This window comes from Bacillus rossius (assembly GCF_032445375.1).
Source record: "Bacillus rossius redtenbacheri isolate Brsri chromosome 9 unlocalized genomic scaffold, Brsri_v3 Brsri_v3_scf9_2, whole genome shotgun sequence".
Taxonomy (NCBI): Eukaryota; Metazoa; Arthropoda; class Insecta; order Phasmatodea; family Bacillidae; genus Bacillus; species Bacillus rossius.
Window position 1 is genome coordinate 26,704,133 of NW_026962013.1, and position 21,639 is coordinate 26,725,771.

General features: G+C 38.0%; 1 protein-coding gene across 1 annotated transcript in view; it reads left to right on the top strand.

Moving 5' to 3' along the window:
* The window catches only part of LOC134542940 (neuropeptide CCHamide-1 receptor-like), a 953,117-nt gene that overhangs the window by 347,316 nt on the left and 584,162 nt on the right, over positions 1-21,639 (top strand). Inside the window, exon 2 of the mRNA XM_063387552.1 lies at positions 2,115-2,193. The gene's annotated coding sequence lies outside the window, so the exon portion shown is untranslated. The remainder of the gene's footprint in view (positions 1-2,114; positions 2,194-21,639) is intronic.

A 21,639-nucleotide genomic window follows, 5' to 3' on the forward strand; every position in this document is an offset into this window, starting at 1 on the left:
AAAAAATTTCCCAAAGGATTGTAATTTAGAGTTATAGGTAATTTTTTTTCAAAGTATTTAATTCCCCGCCTTGCACTTAATTATTAGATACTGTGACTAAACATTTTTGCTACCCAATCATAAATGGCCATTAAATTAATAACAATTCAAAATATAGAAAAAAAAGTTTTATACTTTCGGGGGGAAAAATTTGTTGCGCGATTTATGCGGCAGCAATTCGTCGCCTGAGAATTGGAGTGTTCTATGTCCATTGAAGTCGGAACTGAGATATAAGCATTTGAAAGTTCAAATAACTATGAATATCATTACATAGAACAAAATAATATTGGTCTTAAATTAAGAACAAACATTTTTATGTGCGTAGACGTGTGTGGATATAGTACAAATGAATACTAATATTAATTTCGTTTCCATAGCATAAAAAACCTAAAAAGTGGACATAGAACACTCCAATACTCAGGCGGCGAATTATTAAACAGGTATCTTTGATTTTTTACACTGTAAAAAAATTACTTTGCTAACCCAGACGCGTCTTAAGGCCGGATGGATAGGAACTTAGGCACTAAAAGACGTTCTATTGGTTTCAACAGTTTTCATTGCCATGACAATATTTTATCGTTTAGTTTTGAAAATTCGCCTACGTTAAGGCTCGATCTCTCAGTTTTTTTTTAACGGAACAGAAATATGTATGTAAAATTACATATATGTATAAATTTGTACATTTACATGAAAACAACTAGATCACCACAAAATATTGCTCCCAGTAATACTGGGTTCGGATTCTTACCCGGGAATTTATGCTTTGTGTTGTCCCAGTACCTACAATTGTTAAAGTTATTCGTAAACCGTTCCCTGAATAGCTTTCCAGTATTAACTGCGCACATTACAACATAAGCATAACAGACGATATTTAAAGTCTTATTATTGAATATTCGATAATCTTTTCTAATTTCCTAAATTACGCTTGAATCAATAAGCAATTAAAATATAAAATTATCCGCCCACTTTCGTGAGAAATACTCAGCATAATCTCGAATAAAGTATTTCACGCATGCACTATTTCTTGTAGTATTATAAACTATTTCTTGGCAACTGGTTCCCAATGGAAAATTACAGAACCTTTTCTGTGTATTTGCATATACGTTTGTTTTTGTCGTTTAGTCGTCATTAGTTTTTTTTTACAATTCATCAATTTTTAACTACATTTTATACGCTGTTCTGCCATAAATATTATCAACAGGAATTCACTTATTGTAATATCGTGGAGGTGTAAAAATTGATGATAGTCACGAAAAATTGCGTGCCTTTTTACACCCATGAATGAGAAATGAAAATGGACATGTAGTTTCCCGCCTGAGGCAGGGTCTACATGGATGGCTCTCACAGGAGCCGACTGCTCTACCCGAGGAACAGACCTGTCGTTCCGGCCAGCATGGAGGAGGCTGGTGTGTGGAGCAGCGACGGAGTGAATTGGAGGAAACCCACAAACCCACGGCAACGTCCGTCCCCATTTGCGAAAAATCTACTACTATTTAAATTCATTGATTTAAAAGACATTTGTACTTTTCTTGATGATATCAAGCAGCTTACAGATAAAGTTGCAACTTACTGATCTTTAAAATATAACTTGTGGTTGGACTGTGTATATGCTGGAAAACCATATCCGTTCGAGGACAAAGAGAAGAAGTGTGCATTCAAGACAGCGAATGCTCCCATTTATAATTCCGACGATGTGAAGCAGTCTGTTAAACACAGTATCGAGAAACTCTGTCGGGAGGAAAAAGGCTACGTAGGAAAAGGGTCTGGCTGTTTTCAGTAAAATCGATTGGAGCTAAGAATTAGTCAGTTCAAGCCAATGCAGAGTGAAATGTTTATTGGATTGCTAACTTTCGCAGGTGTTCCTGTAGTAGACTAGAAATTACGTAATAAGTTGTATTTGTAAAAAAAGGGGGGGGGGGGTGTTGTTATATTTTAACCTGTCACTTTTATGTTAAATTGATGTGATATTTAATTAAATTTGTATTTTGTGCATTGACCAAGGATCGAGCCAAGGAAGGATATCGATTGAATAAATTGGTACATAAATGTGTGATCCGTGTTTTCTGAATTTATAGGTAAAATATTACGGATTTACAAGATGGCGGCCAATATGTCATCATCGACTTACTGGAACCCGAATCGCCTTGAGGGGAGGTGAGTGTTCTAACCACTTACATTTATGCAACCCCGAGTCGTTGTGTAGTTGTGGTTGTAGCTGTTGGCGAATGGGTAAGCGTTAAAGAGACGATCAGGACAGAACAAATAACATACATGTCCTACTCGGAACTCGAACCCAGAGCCCCCGCACCGCTAGCCCGGTGCGTTGCCGTCTGTTTTGCGGAGGCCTTTTCCACTCAAGCACTATCTGTGGCATAATAATAAACTCAAGGGAGGTATCAAGTAAAAACTTTTAGAAATAGCCCATAAATTAAAGTTATGATGAAAAACCCTAATATGTATATATATATATATACACACATGGCGAGTGAGAATGAGGCTAAGGCAAAGACCACAAACAAATTATTTTGCATAGGCCACAAAATATTTACAATTTTCTTGCAGTCGTACACAGAACAAAAAAAAAACCATACTAAACACCAGTGACATCACGGGGTAAAAGTTTGTAACAGCTAGTCACTATTAACATCATGCATCTGTTAAATCTTACACTAGATGCAAAAATAAATAAAAATTTGAAAATGAGCAAAGGCAATTTTTTTTTTGGTCTGAATACTGTTAAAATTAAGATGGCATCTTTCGGTTCTTAACTCTTCCCCCGCCCCGGCGCACACTTAGTGGTAGTTTATAGTATTAAATATATTTCGGCAAAAGTGATACAGCCGGCATGGGAATGACTCCGTAATTTTTTTTCTAGAATTGTGTTTATTTTCTTCTGTTTTTTGAAGTATATGCTTAAGCGCAGGAGCTGTAAGGTCGACGTCTGCTAGCGCGTCATAAGTTAAGACCTGCAATATTTCGCTTTATTTTCTGAGTCGAGGGTAGACTCCACACTTGTATATGTAACTCGTATGTGAAACATCTTACCTTTCGGTACACGGTAATTTCGTGACTTGGACGGAAGTTGCATGGAACGGAAATGTGTAACCACGGTACTGCCATTTTTGGTGGATCGCGGTTTTCCCAAAGTTCACAAAAACAAACGGAAACTTTATAGTAAAAAAGGTTTAATGAATTTGGGCAGCATTGGATGCGGACACAACCCAGAAGCCAAACTACTTCAAATATAAAATTTACAAACAAATTTACAAACGGATTTGATGGTGTGCCTACTAAGGGAATTATGAATTAATTTTTGTATTTTAACCCCTTTTTATACACTCTTTGCAATACCTAATTGGTTGTATCAGAAAATTTTTCAGACAATAGTAGGGTATACAAAAAATTTGAACTGATTTTATGATGTAATTACTAAGGTAGTTATGATTTTATTTTTATATTAACCCCTCTTTATCCACCCCATGCTGTAATGGTTAGCACTATCAAAAATTATTTCAGACAACAGTTTTAGATAATATGTATGAGGTTTACAAACAATTTGAATATTTTACTTATTAAGGGAGGTTTTTTTTTTTTTTTTTTTTTTTTTTTTTTTTAGACTTTTGGTCTTTCAACTCCTGTTTTTTCCGCCTCTTGAAGTAATATTTGGCTGTATTAAAAATTACTTCAGACCAAATTTGTAGATAATAATTCATGGTTTTACAATAAATTTGAATGGATTTAGTATTGTACATGGTATGGAGATTATGATTTGTTTAAAAATTCTACCACTGTTTTTTTCCACCTCATTTATCCAATGGTTTATTTTATCAAAATTGTTTAAGACAAATGATTTAGATAAAAATTATGCCATTTACAAGCAATTTGAACGGATTCGATAGTGTGCCTGCTTATTGCTTACTTCTGGGTTACGCCTGTTTTACAAATTTGTTACTGAAGTGTCAAATTAACCATGGCTAGGGGACCCGGAAACATCGGGGTTTCATCTGGTGTCAGGATAAAATTCACATTCTTGCGTGTATTTTTATACACACGTGCTTCTTTTCTACCGTCTGATCGTTTGCTTGAAGCTAGCTGCTGTCGTAACCCAGCCTCGAACTCTTAAAGGGTTTCTGAGAACCGCTGCTGACATGTCTTCAATGCATGCCTGTACAACCTCTCCCATGTGGTTGGTCACCATTCCTCAGCTCAAGAGCTGCTACTAATGCAGCATAGTCCTTCTGGTGCGGAACTTTAATGGTCTGGAACAGCTCGAGCAGGGGCAGGACAAGTGCTGTAGCCGCCTCTTCCTCGTTCCAACCACTCTCCTCCGCAGCCGCCTCGAACTGTATCTGTACACTGCCCACGAGGATTGGCCATCGAATGTGGCTTGAATTTTAGATGGCCATTAGTAGAATCTTCCACCTTGACTGTCGGGGGTTTGCAGCAGCTGTTGCTTCTTTAATCATCCGACGGCACCTCCTCGGTTACGGCTTCCACACGCCGTTCGGTTGCCTCTTCAAGCCGCATAAACTGTTGTGCCACTATATCTTCATGCTCACCTAACTGTTGCTCCTGTCGGGTAAGTTGCTTTTCTTGTTTTACGAGATGCTGCTTCAGACACTGTAGCTTACCTTCAAACTGAATGCTGGTCTCGTCAATCTTCTTCTTCTTCTTCATTTTTTTCTGGAGAAGCCACTAGTTCACTCCGCATGTCTTCTTGCTCCTTTTTTTTCATTTCTTCTTGACTATTCTTCATTTCTTCAATTCCGCTCTTCATGCGGCATTCTTCAACTCTTATTGACTGTTCCTTATTTCACTCTCCATTTTATTTTTCTTCTCTTCTTGGCCGTAATTTATTTCACTCTTCATTCCTTTCTTCATCTATTCTTGCCCACTCTTCACCACCCCTCCAAGCTATTGTCCATTTTTTTTCCAGGTTGCTCTCCAATTATTCTTTATTTCAGCCAAGACGGCCACTATGTTTTTAAGTTCGTTGGCAGGAATCTTCCTTATCAAAATACACTATCAGTCTGTCACAATCATTACTGTCGTATTGACTAATTTCATCTAAGAGCTAGCCTAAACTTTACAAAATACTAACACTAACTTTATGAAACTTGAAAGTAACCACAGTTATTAACACCAAATTTATTCTCGAATAACTTAATTCTATTTTTGCTTGTTTGTTTATTTTAAAATCAAAACTAATCCTAAATCTATTCGTGAAGGCTAACCCTACTTATCACATCATGTTTTAGGAGTGGAAAAAATTTAATAAAGTTTTAATTACTATCTAATATTTACACTACTAAGATATTGTAAGGCGCCTACGGCCCGTAGCCCGTTGAAATTATAAATGTAACAAACACTTTAATTTAATATAACCGAAATTTTTTACCAAAAATTCAATTTATTTTGATATTATGAAAATGAAAATAATTGTTTATATGCATATATATATATGAAAAATATTTTTTTTTAAATATGTACATACATAATGTGCATCTGTACTATCTGCATAAAATTTTATCAGCAAGAAATTAAGTGATCACAAAATAAAAATATATTTAAAAAATTCAAAAGGGCATAACTAAAAAAAAGCATTTATGCAAAAATACGCTAGGGCATACAAACGTATTTAATTTACAAAAAGTTACCAACTGTTTTTAATCTATAGGTACTAATATTATAAAGCTGAAGAGTTTGTTTGTTTGTTTGTTTGTTTGTTTGTTTGAACGCGCTAATCTCAGGAACCACTTGTCCGATTTGAAAAATTTTTTCAGTGTTGGATAGTACATTTATCGAGGAAGGCTATAGGCTGTATTATATTATCAATAACATTAGGAATCCTTACTAAAAGTCCAATTTAGAATCAAATGCGTTGGAGGGGGTTAGATACAACATGCAGTTCATGTACGAAGTGTGTGTTGACAATGCCGCAGGCGCTAGAAGTTTATTTCCTATTGCCTATTAACATTGTGGCCACGCACTAGATGCCTTATCATTCTTAATTTTCCCATACAAGTAAAAAACACCCGTGTGATATTAACAACGAAGCAATCAGTACCCTCATAAGAGTTCAATTAGTATTTAAATAATTTTTATCACTTTAAATCGCAAACCTAAACTATTGTTTTTTTCCCTCTCTCTGTGTTTAATTTGTTTTATTTCTTTTACTAGATTTATTTTTATTATTTTTAATTAATTTTCATTTTTCGGACCATCAATAATTTTCCTCTCCCGTTACAATTCTGACAAGGACTTGTATATATATATACATATATATATAATATATATATATATGAGAAATACCACTCACTAACTCACTCATCACGACATCTCTAAAACTATACACCCGATTGACTTGAAATTTAGCATAGTTACTCATTTTGTGATGTAGACGCTCACTAAGAACGGATTCTGCGGAAATCCGATCCCAAGGAGAGTTTCGGGGGCGTAATATATCAAACTTTCCAGTTTTTGGTAGGAAATCACCATGGCAACGGCTGTTGCTTTGTTGATGCTTCATTCGTCTCTATGGCAACGACTATTTCATTGTTAGTACAGTCCTCATCACCGTTGAAATTTTGCGGGTACTTTAAATATCAAAAATTGACCTTTTTTTCAAGTATATATATATTACAGACTTGAAACTTCACAGTAATGTTCCTTATGTTACGGAGGATGACATTTTCTGAAAATAAAATCCCATGGGTGGTTAAAACCAGGCAACAGTGGGTACTTTGCATGACAACAGCATTTTGCATTTTTCATGCCTTCTGCGTCTCCATGGCAACGGGCATCGCGCGGCAGTGGCGTACCCACAAGGAGGGGCATGTATAATGAGCGGCGCAAGAGTGATCTGCCTGTAGACTGCCGTAGCGAAGTACGGGTATATCAGTTGTACGTTGCGCGCACGAGTCGGGAAATCATCGGTGCTATTCATTTTCTCTCCGGTACATTATACAGCATTGTAATAATTTTTCACTGAATTTTTTTTATTTACCATTACTGTAAATGGCAGATGTGGCTTAATTTTTTTCCATTAGTATAGCCGTGCGAAGCCGGGTCGGGCAGCTAGTAAAATATAAATTTAAAAAATAAAAGCATTAAAAAAATTAAAACAAAGATTTTCGAAATGGCATAAGTATAAATTTCAAAATATCATCAAAATATTCCCAGTGATTCACACTTGGGTTTCCGAAAAGGGAAAAATTTTCACCATTTTAAGTTAAGAGATAAACTTTCTCAGATATAAGCCTTTTTAGTAATTACAAGCATATTTGGTTGTGAGCCACCTAGGGGCGGTGTTAAAAAATTATAAATATAGCAAACATAAATCTAATAACTAAGGTGTGTTTCACTTGTGTAGCTGTATTTAATTTGTACTCTATTGTTATACTTCCATTTTCTATTTTATACTCATCTCTATGGAGTGGGCTAATACTTGCGCTTCATGGTACGCTTGTCTCCAAGGGCTTGTCTTTGGCGTTACGCGATTATTAAGACAGTGATGAGCGTAACTGTATATAGGATTAAGTTATAACAATTAAACTGTATGTACACAAATTTATATCGCTCTTTCATAAGGACCACAATTTACTTCCCCCCACAGGAGCTCGGCTCGACAGAGGCCCCTCGCAACTGCTCCTGTCCCAACACGCTGCCTCGCACTGCTTACTCGCCCGCCGCACACCCCCCACAGTCCGCGATGCACCGATCTCCGCACACCAAGATCCTCACTCGTCGTCCACTTTCGCTCGCCAAGGGGTCACTCGTCCTCTTCACTGCCTCAGAGACTGGCGTCAGCGTTATATAAACCCCTCAGCCCCCCCTTCTGGAATTGTCTCGAGGTGTCGCGGCATCAGGGTTGACCTGTCACCCGAAGCTCCCAGAACCAAGGCGTCCTAGTTACGCCACTTAAAACAGGCGTGGCTCTGGGAACGTGACGAATCTTCCAGAGACGCAGACAGTTAACTGGTCTCAAATAGAAATCTTCTAGGAAGAGGAAAGCGAGGGGGAGGGGTGGAAAGGAGTTGATAAATAGGATTAGGCGTGTAGCTATAATGAACGCGGTCCACCCGTGGGCTAACGGGCCAGATGGTGACCTATCTGGGCCGCTGGCCTGCATCATGGCCTCGTCTTTAGTATACTCGTAACAATAATTTTTGTGCCTTTACAAAAGATTCCTTTGGAAACCAGTTGCCAAGAATTAGTTTGTAATACTACAAAAAAAAATTCTAAATTAGTACAACACATTTCTATTGTTATTTTTGCCTATATGAAATACGTTTTTAGAAACAGTACTGAATAGTTTCTTGTCATGCTTACTTGGCACATAATTCAACATTTTTATTGATGTTTTATAGAAGCATAAATGTTTTTAACAATGGAATAGATAATCGAATATTCAAGCATTTGACTTTAATTTTTTTTTATTCTGCTTATTATGCTCGCAGTTTATGCTTGAAAGCGATTCAGGGAACAGTTTACAGATAACTTTAACTAATGTAGTTACTGGGACCACACAAAGCATAAATGCCCGGGAAAGAATCTGTAACCAGTGTTATTGCAAACATTTATTTGTAGTGATACGGTTGCTTTCATGTAAATGTACAAATTTACAAACAAATTCTACACTGTCTGAACAAGTAACGGTCTAAGAAGTGGTCACGATTTACAAACGATATAACCGAGAATTTTCCCAGAGCTCCAGTTTTTGAGGGCCGGGAGAATTTGAGGTGCGAATCTGAATAAGTTTTTTAACGCTTGAAAATAAAAGGCTTTAAACCAGATACTTTATAAATAGATTCAAAAAATCATCTATATGCAGTAGGTACACTATTGTGTAAAACTGTAACAAACATTTATTAAATTTAAATAAGGAAAAAGGCAACAACCTCTTCCTTTGAAAAAAAAAAAAACTCAGTATTTAGTAGCATAATGTGCTGGTTTTTAAAAATGGTAATAAATAAGCTTGAGTTTGTAATGTTTGGGAGGAATCGTAAAGGAAAGAGGGGTGGCTAAAGATTATCTGGCCAGAGCGCTCGCTAGCTACCTGAAATCTGGGCCTGTGTGAGGGACTGAATCTCTATTTGGAATCCTGGGCAGGCGGTCAGCTCAAACCATAAATCGCCATTTTGGGAAGGTATGGCGCAGGAATAAGTGGATGGGGGAGGGGGGTAGAAGGTGCGCCTCTGCGCGCAGGTATGGACATTCTGCTCGCGCGTTCTCACGTAACTCGGCAGTGACGCACCAATCCGTGGGCGGCATGACAAAATGTTCCCGAAACGAATTCCGCTGGTGAAAACCTTCGTCGGATGCTGCATTCGAACTGTAGGCATTACCGAAAACCCGGCACCCACATCAGAACGGTTTTGCTAACTTGGTCGTTCACTATTTACACGAAAGGTATCACCAACTTTGCCTTGGAACAGAAAGATTCAAATATGCGAACTTTTTAAACAATGCAGGCAATCTTAATGACAGTCAAGCGTAACATCACCGTTTAGTTCGCTCTGAAGGAACCTACACTGTAAGAAATGTTTGGTAATGTTCCTTAACCTGTAATATAAGTTATTAGTGTCAGAAATTTACCATGCAAACATGGCTTTTTCCCTATACATTTGATTTTCTCCTAAACAAATTTACAAGGGATGTCATGGATTAATTATAAATTTCCAATAGAACTATAGAGATTATTCAATTCAATTCCATGTTTGGGAACTTTACAAAAATGTTTTAGAGAGTACTTCCACCCCCTAAACAAACCAGGATATATTTTGTGGTCTTCCGAATGGACAACATAAACCAAAGCAGGTAGGCCTGATGGCGATGAACTCGTCTAGTGAACACTATTCAGTTGAAAATTTGCAACAGTATATGCGCGAGCGAATTATCGAGATAGCGAAATTTTGTAACTCAGACTTATGCGATGCTTCAGGAAGATTTTCATCGAATTTGTAAACATCTTATAAAATAGAGGCCTGCATTAGACGGTTACTGTGTTCACCGATAGTGAATTTATATAGAAAATAAATTATGCATGAAGAAATATGTATTATAAAGTCTGTGGATACATCTTCAAAACTTGGTAGGTACACTTAAGAGAACGTATAATAATACAAGTTGACTATGTATCTGCATAAACCCATTAGAAAACATGTTTTTTTCCCCTTTTATTCTGTCTGATTATTTTGATTTAACAACACGCTCCTAACTTTATCCCATCTATTTATTTTAATATTACGCAAGTTAAAAAAAATTATTAAATTTTATTTTTCACAAAAAAAAGTATCATTGCACTAGCAAATTGTAGCTACAACTGCAAAAGTGTGTGTGTTTTTTTTATTTCAGAACGCGCTCTACGATACGAATGCACTACCAGCTCTCCCAACTCGCAAAGCTATACTATCACACGGGTAGGTCAACCAGAGAACTGAGCGACTTAACGAGTCTGACCTGTGCGACATGAAACTGCACCCAGGATGCGGCGCAAGCAGCGACGAAATGCACGCAGAAAAAAATTAAGTTCTTTTACAAAAGATTCCTTTGGAAACCAGTTGCCATAAAAATAGTTTGTAATACCAACAAACCTTTAAGAAATATATAGGTTTCTCAGTATAATACTTAATACGTATGTATGTATTACGAAAATTGGAGCATAATTTAATATTTTAATTGATGTTTTTATTCAAGCATAAGACTTTAGAACCACGGAAAAGTTAATCGAATAACTGGATCTTATTTTGTTTTATTATGCTTATTAATGTGCGATGCTATTCAGGGAATGGTTTATAAATAACTTTAATTATTGGGGGTCCGGGGACAACACAAAGCATAATTTCCCGGTTAAGAAACCGAACCCAATATTAGTGCGAACACTATTTTTTAGTGTTACAATTTTTTTTAATGTAAATGTAGAAATTTACAATTATCTACCATTTTACATTAATATCTTTGTTCCATTTACAGGGGAAAAAAATTTGCATAGTATCTCTTTTTTTTCCTCCTACCGCGTTCTCAAATTCCAATTCAAACACAGGTTGTTTAGTAAAATTCAAATTACTACTAGGTGCTGCCGAGACACTAATGAGTTGGCTGGCGCGCGGGATATCTGTAGTGGTATGAAATACGGTCGGATCTAATGCGTCCTTCTGTACCGGGTTCAGGCCGCTGCGAGGGAAGGGCGCAGGATGGATGTCCCAATTGCGTTTCCTTGTTTGACGACGATTAAAAAGAAAATAAAAAAATTACAGGCCGCGGTATCAACGCAATTAAGCGAGTCCGGGGCCGAATAAATCGACGTAAAAGCCTCAATCCATCACCGGCGGGAGCAGCGCGCTCTGGACGTGCGAGTCGACGGCGCTAGTGCCGTTGTATTGTATTGTATTGTATTGTTTTGTATTGTATTGTATGTATTTAACGTATGTGTTGTATTGAATGGAAATTTTTTTAAACCTGGTTTTTATCAAAATCTAGTTTTTTTTTCTTGTGAATGTTTAAAAACTACTACATTCTTTTGCTAAAATATTATATTTTCACGAACGAAGCTGGAGTGGTATTTAACTTTACAATAACATTTAAATATGGTATCGCAAATGGGTGCTTGTTATATTTATGTTGCACGTTTATAAAATTTTTATTTAAATAGTTAGACATTTCAAATATTTTAATCACCCTCACCTACTACTTGTGATACTAGGTGTATGATTTTTTTTTTTTTTTAGGTAAAAGACGTATGTCGGTGAAAATTTAATAAAAACTTCATTTAAAAATATTGAGGCGATACGCCATTAAAGTTTTAAAGTGTTTTTTTACTTCAAATATTTTAATTTAGTACTCTAAAAAAACCAATTTCAAAATGTTAAAGTTATTTCTAAGTTTGACCCAGTATAAATTAAAAATTCGGTTCCAGTATCTGTAGCTATACGTTTAAATATTAAAAATGTATGTGAGGAAATGATTTGAACGGACGTGGATACGCATGACAGACTCTTGATTCAGCATACACACTGCCACTGGATGTGCTTGTTTCCGTATAGTAAGAATGCGTCCTTTGACGTTGCAGCCTTAAGTAAAATGATCACTTAGTTTTTAAGTCTGCATTCAGTGAGGAACTAGCCGTAAAAAATTGTCCAAATTCTTTCGACGCTAGCACAACCTGGTGTATCAACAAAATAATATGTTTGTACGGCAGCAATTGTTTTTCGTGCACACGTTTTTCACACACTACCTTAAAACAGTTTTAAGCTTCTACATTTTCACTAATAAATGACTGTAGACAGCAGTTGGCTGACTAAACCAACAGAATACAATTATATTTTTACTAAATTATAGCGCCGCAAACCCCTCATAGGATCCGAGAGCAGACTCATTGCTTTCACGAAAGGCTCAACAGCAATGATCTCAAAGCACGGAGGACTGAGGGCGTTGCCAGGATCTGTGAAACACGGGGTCCGAATAAAGCTATAAGGATAAATTTTTGACGCGAAAGCTCTTTGGTTTTAGCGAGGGGGGGGGGGGGGGGGGGAGGAGGTCCGGGCTTCATCCCTTGAAATTTTAAAAATAATCTTAATAACGCTTTTCGTTTTGTTCTCTCGGGACCCATAATTACTTTTTTTTTAAATCAGAAGTTCTTTAAATAAAAAAAAAGCCACTCATGAAAGTTAGATACTTAAAATACCACTGCATATAAACATTTCCTAATACGTGATCAAAGAAAAGACTACTCCCCAAATTTGCACACTCAGTGGTCATGTTTTAGTAATTTTAAGCTGGTTGATGAGTTGCTTTGTCCCTCCCTGACTTAAGTCTATGCTGAGGACCCTTAAAATGGGACGTAGAGCGCCTTACACACCACACTGAAAAAGATTTTCTCTATTTTTACAAAAGATTCCTTTGGAAACCATTTACCAAGAAATATTTTTTAATACTACAAGAACGATACTGTAACTTTGTACAACATCAATATAGTGATATAAACTTTTCATTGTAAATGATTTCATTTACGTTTACCCCGTCCGGTCTGAGGGTGTGATTAGACTATGGAACGTCAGGCAGTCTGGCCAGCGAGTCGTGTCTGGTGGTCTGGTAAGTTGGTGTGCCAGGGATATAGCTTTGAATATATATACTGTATATATATATATATTCAAAGGATCTAGTCAGACGTGCATTTGTGTTAGGCGGGATGATAATGTGCGACGCTCGCTGGTGCTTCTAGCGCGGTGTCGCCTCCAAGAGCGAGGCTCTGAACAACTATGAGATTTGAGTGATAACCATACCATTAGATGAAGATAAAGATGTAATGCAAGTCTCTTGAGTGCTTTCAAGAATCATTACAGGTATTTTCATGCCTGAAATTCAACAGATGATACGCGCTTTAGCCATTTTCACTTTTACAAAAATATATTTATAAAATGAAATACGGAAATATATCTACTCATCCTCCCGCAACGTATTCTTAAGTGATTTTTAGAAAACATACACCACTCAGATATCTTGAGCAGTTTTAAAAGGAGGGGTGATAAGCGCGACGCTCTGTGGTGCATCTAGCGCGGTATCGTCTCTAAGCGCAAGGCTCTGGCGCGCAATCTTCTCGTCGAGTATAGGACAACTATGAAATCTGAGCGGTTACCGTAATATTATATGGCGGAGAAATAAAGACAAAGATGTGATGCAAGTCCTTTAAGTGCTTTCAAGAATCTGTATCCGTTGTTGCATGTCTAAAATTTAAATTTGATAACACGCATTAAGCCATTTAAACTATTATAAAAATACAGTTTAAAAACTTATTCCGGAAACGAAACCACGTATCAGCCCTCAGCGGATTCTTAAATGATTTTCGAAAACAGACCCTACTCGGACATCTTGAGTAGTTTTAAAATCGCGTGGTTTTTCCATAAGCTCTGCACACAGTAAGGTACGTGTGCCCGGGTAGGCGGGGGCCTTAAACGAGGCTCGCTCAGACGCACACACAGGCTCCAGCGAGACGCCAGCCTGCGCGCGCACTTGTGAATTTACGTCATGCAGCGAGGAACACGTGTCGACGGAGCGACAGCAATATCGGCGCGCGCACGTTTGTGTGTGTGTGGGTGTGCGCGTGCGTTTGGGTTGGCAAGCGAAACTTAAGATTCATTGAGACCTAGTCAGACGCTTTGGATTTTTCGCTGTTTTTTAATTTAACTAATTGGTCTAATAACGTTTTATATATAATCTCTAGGCTATACATTAAGTAGACATACAATATTTTTTTTTACCAAGTTATACAAAAAAAAACCACAATTTCGCGTTTTTTAAAAGATTTTCCACCAAAAATCTCAAAAATCATAAATTTCAAAAATAAACATTTTCGCGGAAATTTACCGATAAAATATTTAAAATACAAAAAAAAAAAAAAATAGGAATTATAAATTCCTCAGTGTTTTTGCCTTTAAAATAACTAAATGTGTACAAAGAGGCTCCATCATCCACTAGGCTCCAGCAAGCGTCAGGAAGGGACCTTTGACCTTGACTTTGAGCCAGTTTGCCATCTTGAATTCCGTCAATTTGGATTATGTCATATCCGACATATTGTTTTCTAGAACGATTCGTCTTCTTAGATTCCTCCAATTTGGGTTCCTGTCATCTTGGATATTGAAGTTAAAGCCGCCATTTTGTTTTCTGGAACTTTAAACCATCTGGGATTTCACCATTTGTTTTGTAAAAATTTTCCTCGTTTGGATTCCACTATTTTGTTTTCTAAAAATTTTACCATTTTGAATTCCAATATCTTGGATGATGTAATGTCCGCCATTTAGAAAATCTGTAATTATTGTCCAAAAATTCGGAAATAAATATAAATTTTATTTAATTTTTTAACTAAAAATCTTAATGTTATTTTAATGAAAGCATTAAAATAGTTTTTGTAGTTTTGATGTAAAAAGAAATGGAATTATTTCGTTCAAAATGGAAATAGTGGGTTAATTTGTAGGTATATATATGTATATAAATAAATATAAATATATATAGTTAACCATACACTAAGATTGTAAAAATTTTATTTTTAATGAATTCCATTAAAAAGACGATTACACAATTATAGATGCTAATTAATAAAAACAATAGCCCCCACACATTGGTGAGCCAACGTGGATGTGCAGTAACGTTGCAATGATAATGGGCAGATGTGAACTAATGTAGCGTAGCAGTGGCGTACGTTTGAGGATGGGCAGTGGTGTACCCACAAGGAGGAACAGAGGTGGACTTAACTCACTTTGGTGGTGTATCCAAATAAAATTGGTTTTAATAGCTAATATAGGTACTAATTGTCACTGTAAGAGCACACATATATATATATATATATATATATATATATATATATATATATATATATATATATTCCGCCCCATTCGTGCATATTGAGCAGTGCGAGACTGTTCTACCTGTAACCTTCCGTGTCGAAGCACGGATACATCAGCTGGTACATATGCATCTCTTAATCCATTGTGCTCTAATTTTTTCTATTAAAAAAATTATGTAACCAAATTATGACAATATTTTTAACTAATAATTTAAAAATATTATTATATCAAAATAAGTAAAATTTCTAATCCGCGTACAAAAATACATGCACATTAATTTTTTCCCCTTAGAAGGTTAGGTTCTAACATTTGTAGTAAATAGTAACTAAAATAAATATGTTGGTTGGGTTAGGATAGCGACAATTAAAATACTCTAAAATTGTGAACACACACACACATATATATATATATATATATATATATATATATATATACACACACACACATATGTATATATACATATATAATTTTTCGCAATTTTTTTTCTATTCCAACTACGAAGTTGCATGAGTGAGCGGCGAACTTCGGGATATGTTCGGAAATGTTCGGGGTTCAATGAATCGTAGGCTTCCAGTATTTGGCACGGGAGGGGAGAGAGACAGGCAAAGAAGATGCAAGCCACTGCTTGTCTTGGCGCGGCGTGGCGCTACATCCCAAACGAAAGACCTCGGCATTCCCAGTGTGTGTCTCTCTTCTTCGCCAGGGCCACGAATTTCAAGGAAGTACGAGGAAGATCCGGTGATTTAGAATCTGCTGCTGTTGTGGCCAACCACATCGGTCTGTCTGTCCGTCTGTCCGTCTACCTGTCCGGAAGTCTCGGGCTTTTAGAGTCTCACAAGAAAAATATAAGGGTACTAATAAAAACCTTTAAAAACAGCCACAGCAAACTCGGTCTTCGTCTTTGCCCTGTTTTTAACGTAATGTTGAATTTGGACTTTAAAAACTTGAGTGTAAATTTTTTTTTACGAACAACTGGTTAAGCTGGACTCATAATTATCCGTCGGTCAGTCGTCCGTCCGTATATCACTTGACCAGCGACCAATCAGATAGCCCGGAAAATTCCATCTGTCCGTCCGTCAAAACCTTACCAAGCTTAAACTGTCGACATATGGACGGATCTCACGTAACAGAGTTTCTGCTATAGCGCGCAGACGAGACGACCAGTTCTGATCTATTCCGTTTACTATTCTCCGTGCGACCAATAGAAGCCGAGTATTTTGGCGCGGGGGTAGGCATGTTTGTTTATGTTCAAAATACGTTAAAAATGTTTTCAAGTACAAGAATTTCTAGTGTTTTTTTATTACTTTGTCTTTTCTTGTTATTATATATTTAAATTATGTCCGTGCTAGGGTCTCGAAGCATTATATATTTTCTAATTAAATTCATATTTCGTAACCTTGATATGCAAATTCATATACGGTCATTTGCTATGTTTCCGTGTATTGTGGAAGCAGCAGAGACGCGATAACGAAATGTTCCGGGACATCCGTCTCCGTTTACGTGCCATTGTAGAACCGGCCTAAGTGTCGCGTTGTCGCACTGTTATTTTTTTTTAAATTCATGATCATACTTTTCACGCAGGCACGAGCGGATGCGTTAATAAACCAGGCAGGTACGCACGTGTCTAGGAATCCGGCTCGTCGACAGATAACTGGGCACCTCGGACGACTGATGACCGTGTCAACCCTCCCAATCAAATCAGGATGAGAGAGAGAAAGAGAAAGAGAGAGAGAGGGAGAGAGCTCAGGAATGCTGCCGTACAGCGCATGGGACGAAGTTGGGCCTACGGTAACTTCAAGACCCTGTTCCCATTTTTTTTCTTCAACCCATCAAATTCTTTAATCGTCTTAGTCCGCTATCCACCTGTCCCGTGCCTACACAACTCCATTGCTGGGTCAGTGAAACGCTACTCTTAGGAAATTATACAAGGAGTTCAGATCTTCGCCTGCCATTACCTGCCAATAAGTCACTCACGTGGTAAGCCCAAAGCTGAGGGCAAACTTGTGGTTTAACATAATGAATGCGTAAATTGAAGCAAGTTAAAATTGGATTAATTAAATTATATTTGCAGTATTGTATGAGCTTCGTGCTAACTTGCAACGCATCTGGATTGGCATTAAAATAAACATTTTTGGAAGCCTCAATTCAAATTGTCCTTTCATGTCATTGTGTGTCATTCCATCGAATACTAATGCGGCTCTTTATGTAGACGACATCGGTAACGATACAATTCATGTGTTCTCATGTTGCAAATAAACTTATAATACAAAATTCAGACATGAAATTTAAAGTATAATTCTTTAAAATAATGCCGTGCGTGATGAACATACTAATAAATAAAATATTCGCTCTTCAAGTACATACAAAAATTTCTAGACGTAAATATTACACATTTTGTGCCCGCCGCTAGAATTCACTGCTTGAATCGTAAAAGTTGCTTGCCACAATCAACCGCAAATGACAGAATGAAACAAAAGGAAATTTTCAATTATTAGAAAAGGTTCCCATAATTCTAGGCCCCAGGTTTGGACTTGATTTTCTTCGGGAAATTTTATTATAATACTGACCATCTTGTGAAAATTCACTAAACATTTAGACCTATAAAATATCCGCACACATTTCAAGTTATACTTCTATGACATTTTTAAAATATCAACCTGAAACATTTTAAAACACATAGCTTACATTACACTAAGTATTTGTTTTTGTTTAAAGGACTGAAATCGTCAGTAAATAATTACTACAAACAAACCTTAATCTTATTGAGCTGATTCAAAAATATTATTATATTATAATTTTATTAAAAACATTGCCCCCCCCCCCCTAGAGGATCAACAAGAGAATAGTTTTTGAAATTAGAACCTGATTTAAAGAAGCAAGCATTTTATTCACAATAGTGTCAAACATACTGGCACACTAAAAAACTGACAATATTCCGCAGGTTCTCTTGTCCTTATTTATAACTCGAATCATTCTTCAATAACAGAACTGCTCTTGACATCAGCTTATGACTGTTAACAAGACTAGAAGAAATAAACAATAAAATTAATATAAATAATTTACATTAGTAGTCATGTGGTCGGCAATATTTACAGAGACCAACTATTACTTATATTGTCTCTAGATCTGACCACTCGTTTCATAGACATTAATGCTGACAGTGGACTCTACGAACAAAATACAGAATATCAACAAACTTTTAAAAGGGCTACTCTGCTTATACAGCATTTAACCGAACCGGCATTCTGAGACCTTGATTCTTACATAATAAAATGACAATATGCAGATTCTAAATAAAGGGCTAACCAACAAAGGTTACGGCTACTAACATAAAAACTTTAAGACTCTAAAGTTCGCTTTGTCACTTACATTTTGGTTGAGGACTGTTCGTCCCAAACTGGGCCCGCTCGACAATTAGGGACCTTCACTGCCCGACGTGGAGGCGCAGCGGGGACGCACCACAACGCCGAAATACCACAACGCCGAATGCCAAATTGACTACAACGCCGACAGCTATAAAACTGCTGTGTACCACAACGCCGAAATACATTAACGCCGAAAAATGTCATTGCAGGACTGCCACAAAGGTTAGGTTAGGTAAGGTTAGCACACAAATTCATCCAGTTGTTTTTCATTTTGCGCCTGTGGCCCCCCTCCCCGCAGCAACATTTTTCGGCGTTACTGTATTTCGGCGTCGTGGTACACAGCAGTTTTCTAGCTGTCGGCGTTGCGGTCAACTTGGCATTCGGCGTTATGGTATTCGGCGTTATTGTACGTTCGGCGTTGTGGTAACGACCCAGCCAGATGCCTGTTGTCTCCTGCTCGCCCGCCGAGTGAGACCCTCCTCCCCCCGCGGCGATCCACACTCACTTCGCTAGCGGCAGCAGCTTGGTGAGCTTCAAACCTAAGTCCAGAGACGACTCCGCACCCACGTTGAGGATTTTCTGCGAACCTGCACTCGCAGGCTCTGCGTGTCTGCTACTGGTGGCTGCTTTGGACACACTCGTTATGTCTCGTACCACTTCCTGTTTGACCCCGGACGACAGTTACCATCACTGATTCACTGATTCCCCTCGGCAAGACACAATATTTGCACACACGATTATAAGTGATTTCGATGTCTGTCTATACACACACACAACACCGCACCCCGCGTTACCGTTCTCTGACCAACCAGCCCTTCTTCAAGCTTCGAACTGTGTTTCTTACTCGTGTCTTGCGCTCACTTATAGTCCTTCAACTCGCTTTCCCCTCACTCGCTCTACGAGAAGCCACTTGCAGTCGCCGGTGCGATTTGCCGAAGACATATCCGGGTACTCTACTCACCGAGTACTATCTGATACCGAGAAGAGAGTTTTCGGTAGTTTACTCGCCGAGCGAGTTCACTACTCGTTGAGCGAGTTAATTTCTTACCGGTCTTTCGAAGTTGTCCGTTGGCTGCTTCCTCTGGTCGTGAGCCAAGTCCGTCCTCAAGAAATGCAGAAATGTCTCTTTAACCACGTCGAGGCTATGTCCGCACTTGTGCACTCCGGTGGTCTCGGGCAGCGAGACGTCTTCTATCCGGGCGGTGGTCGAGGCAGCGGCGGCGCAGTGGTCTTTGGGCGGCGTGACACGGAGTACTCTGCCTGAAGGAGTCCCAGCGCTTGGCTCCAACGAACTTGGAAGCAGCCAACGGACAACTTCGAAGACCGGTAAGAAATTAACTCGCTCAACGAGTAATGAACTCGCTCGGCGAGTAAACTACCGAAAACTCGCTTCTCGGTATCAGATAGTTCTCGGTGAGTAGAGTACCCGGATATGTCTTCGGCAAACCACCGACGACTGCAAGTGGCTGTTCGTAGAGCGAGTGAGAGGAAAGCGAGCTGACTAGAACCTCACAGAACAGTCTTTCGCAGTCTCGCTAGCCTGGTCTCCGTTCCGGCCACGTGTGATGACGCGCTGTTGACTTACGGCTACGTATGATGACGTGGAACAAATCGGAGTGCTTTTTACCCCTTGCCAAAAGACTCCTCAGGCAAATTTACAAACACAGAGATTTGGTGGTTGGTCTACCACCAGACATTAACTACTGACGTGACCGAAGGGGTGGGAAGAAAGTTACAGGTAACAGTTTATACCCGTAGCAAATTAAGGATAAGCGAGCGCTCTATTGCTGGGCTGCCGCGGCCATTGACATAAGGCAAGGAGAATATAGTATGTATCGCAATCATCGTAATGCCAGCTTTATTGGGTATTTTAAAACTTGAGATTATTTTTTACTACGAATATTTTAGTTTACCAAATATATTCCGGGGGAGTTTCACTATCATAAAGATTCATTTGGCACGCCAATATGATTGTTATGTACCCTAAAGTTTACGAAAGTGACTATACACGGGTTAACGTTGCTACATGTGGGTCCGCCATCTTTGCGTCACATTTACGTTCAATGACTTCCGTTCCATTTTCACGAAATTACTCCTATCAAATGCCGCATACCGAGAGCTGAGATGTTCACACATCAATGATAGCATTGAATATATATAACTTATAGAAGTCGCGAGGGGATAGGATTTATTATTCCAATTTTCGGATCCAAAACTGAGGTAGTTGTTAGCTCCGCCGCTAGACAGCTCTTCTTTCCACAAGAGGGTACTCGTAGTTACCAGCTTCCACGCCAGAGCGCTGTAGCGTCGCTTTTTTCAAGGTCGTGCGCGTAAATCTCTGTTTCACTCTATCGAGAGGCGGTGCCTTTTGTTGAAATCCGAGCGCTTAGATATCGGCGGGCGCAACTGAATTGGAGGAGTACGGCCACCGAAAAAAAAAAAAAAAAAAAAAGTGCGGTTAAAAGATGCCAACATCAAAAATTAAGTTTTAATAATAAGAAAACTACAGAAATTTCTTAAAGCGTATCAGATTGGAATGTACAGTATAGTGTACATTCCCACTGACATTCGTAGTTCAGAATTTATAAAATGTTGTGTTAACGGAGTGGCGCATTGAGTAAAATGGCAAAACATAATTTGGAATAATTCTTGACAACGTTGAATGATTTTGGTAGCTATGAAACAACTATGGCTGCGATGACTGTTCAAACGCGTGCACGTGTTGTTATTAGTAACAGAAACTAATGGTATGATGTCATACTTTGTGACTATGCAGTTTATAATTTTTTTAACATAAGATGAAGCATTTTTACATAATGTTTTGGTTGTTTCGTTATTCAAAATAAATAATCTTAAACGTTATATGGTGAATATTCCCAGTAGCGAATGACCAC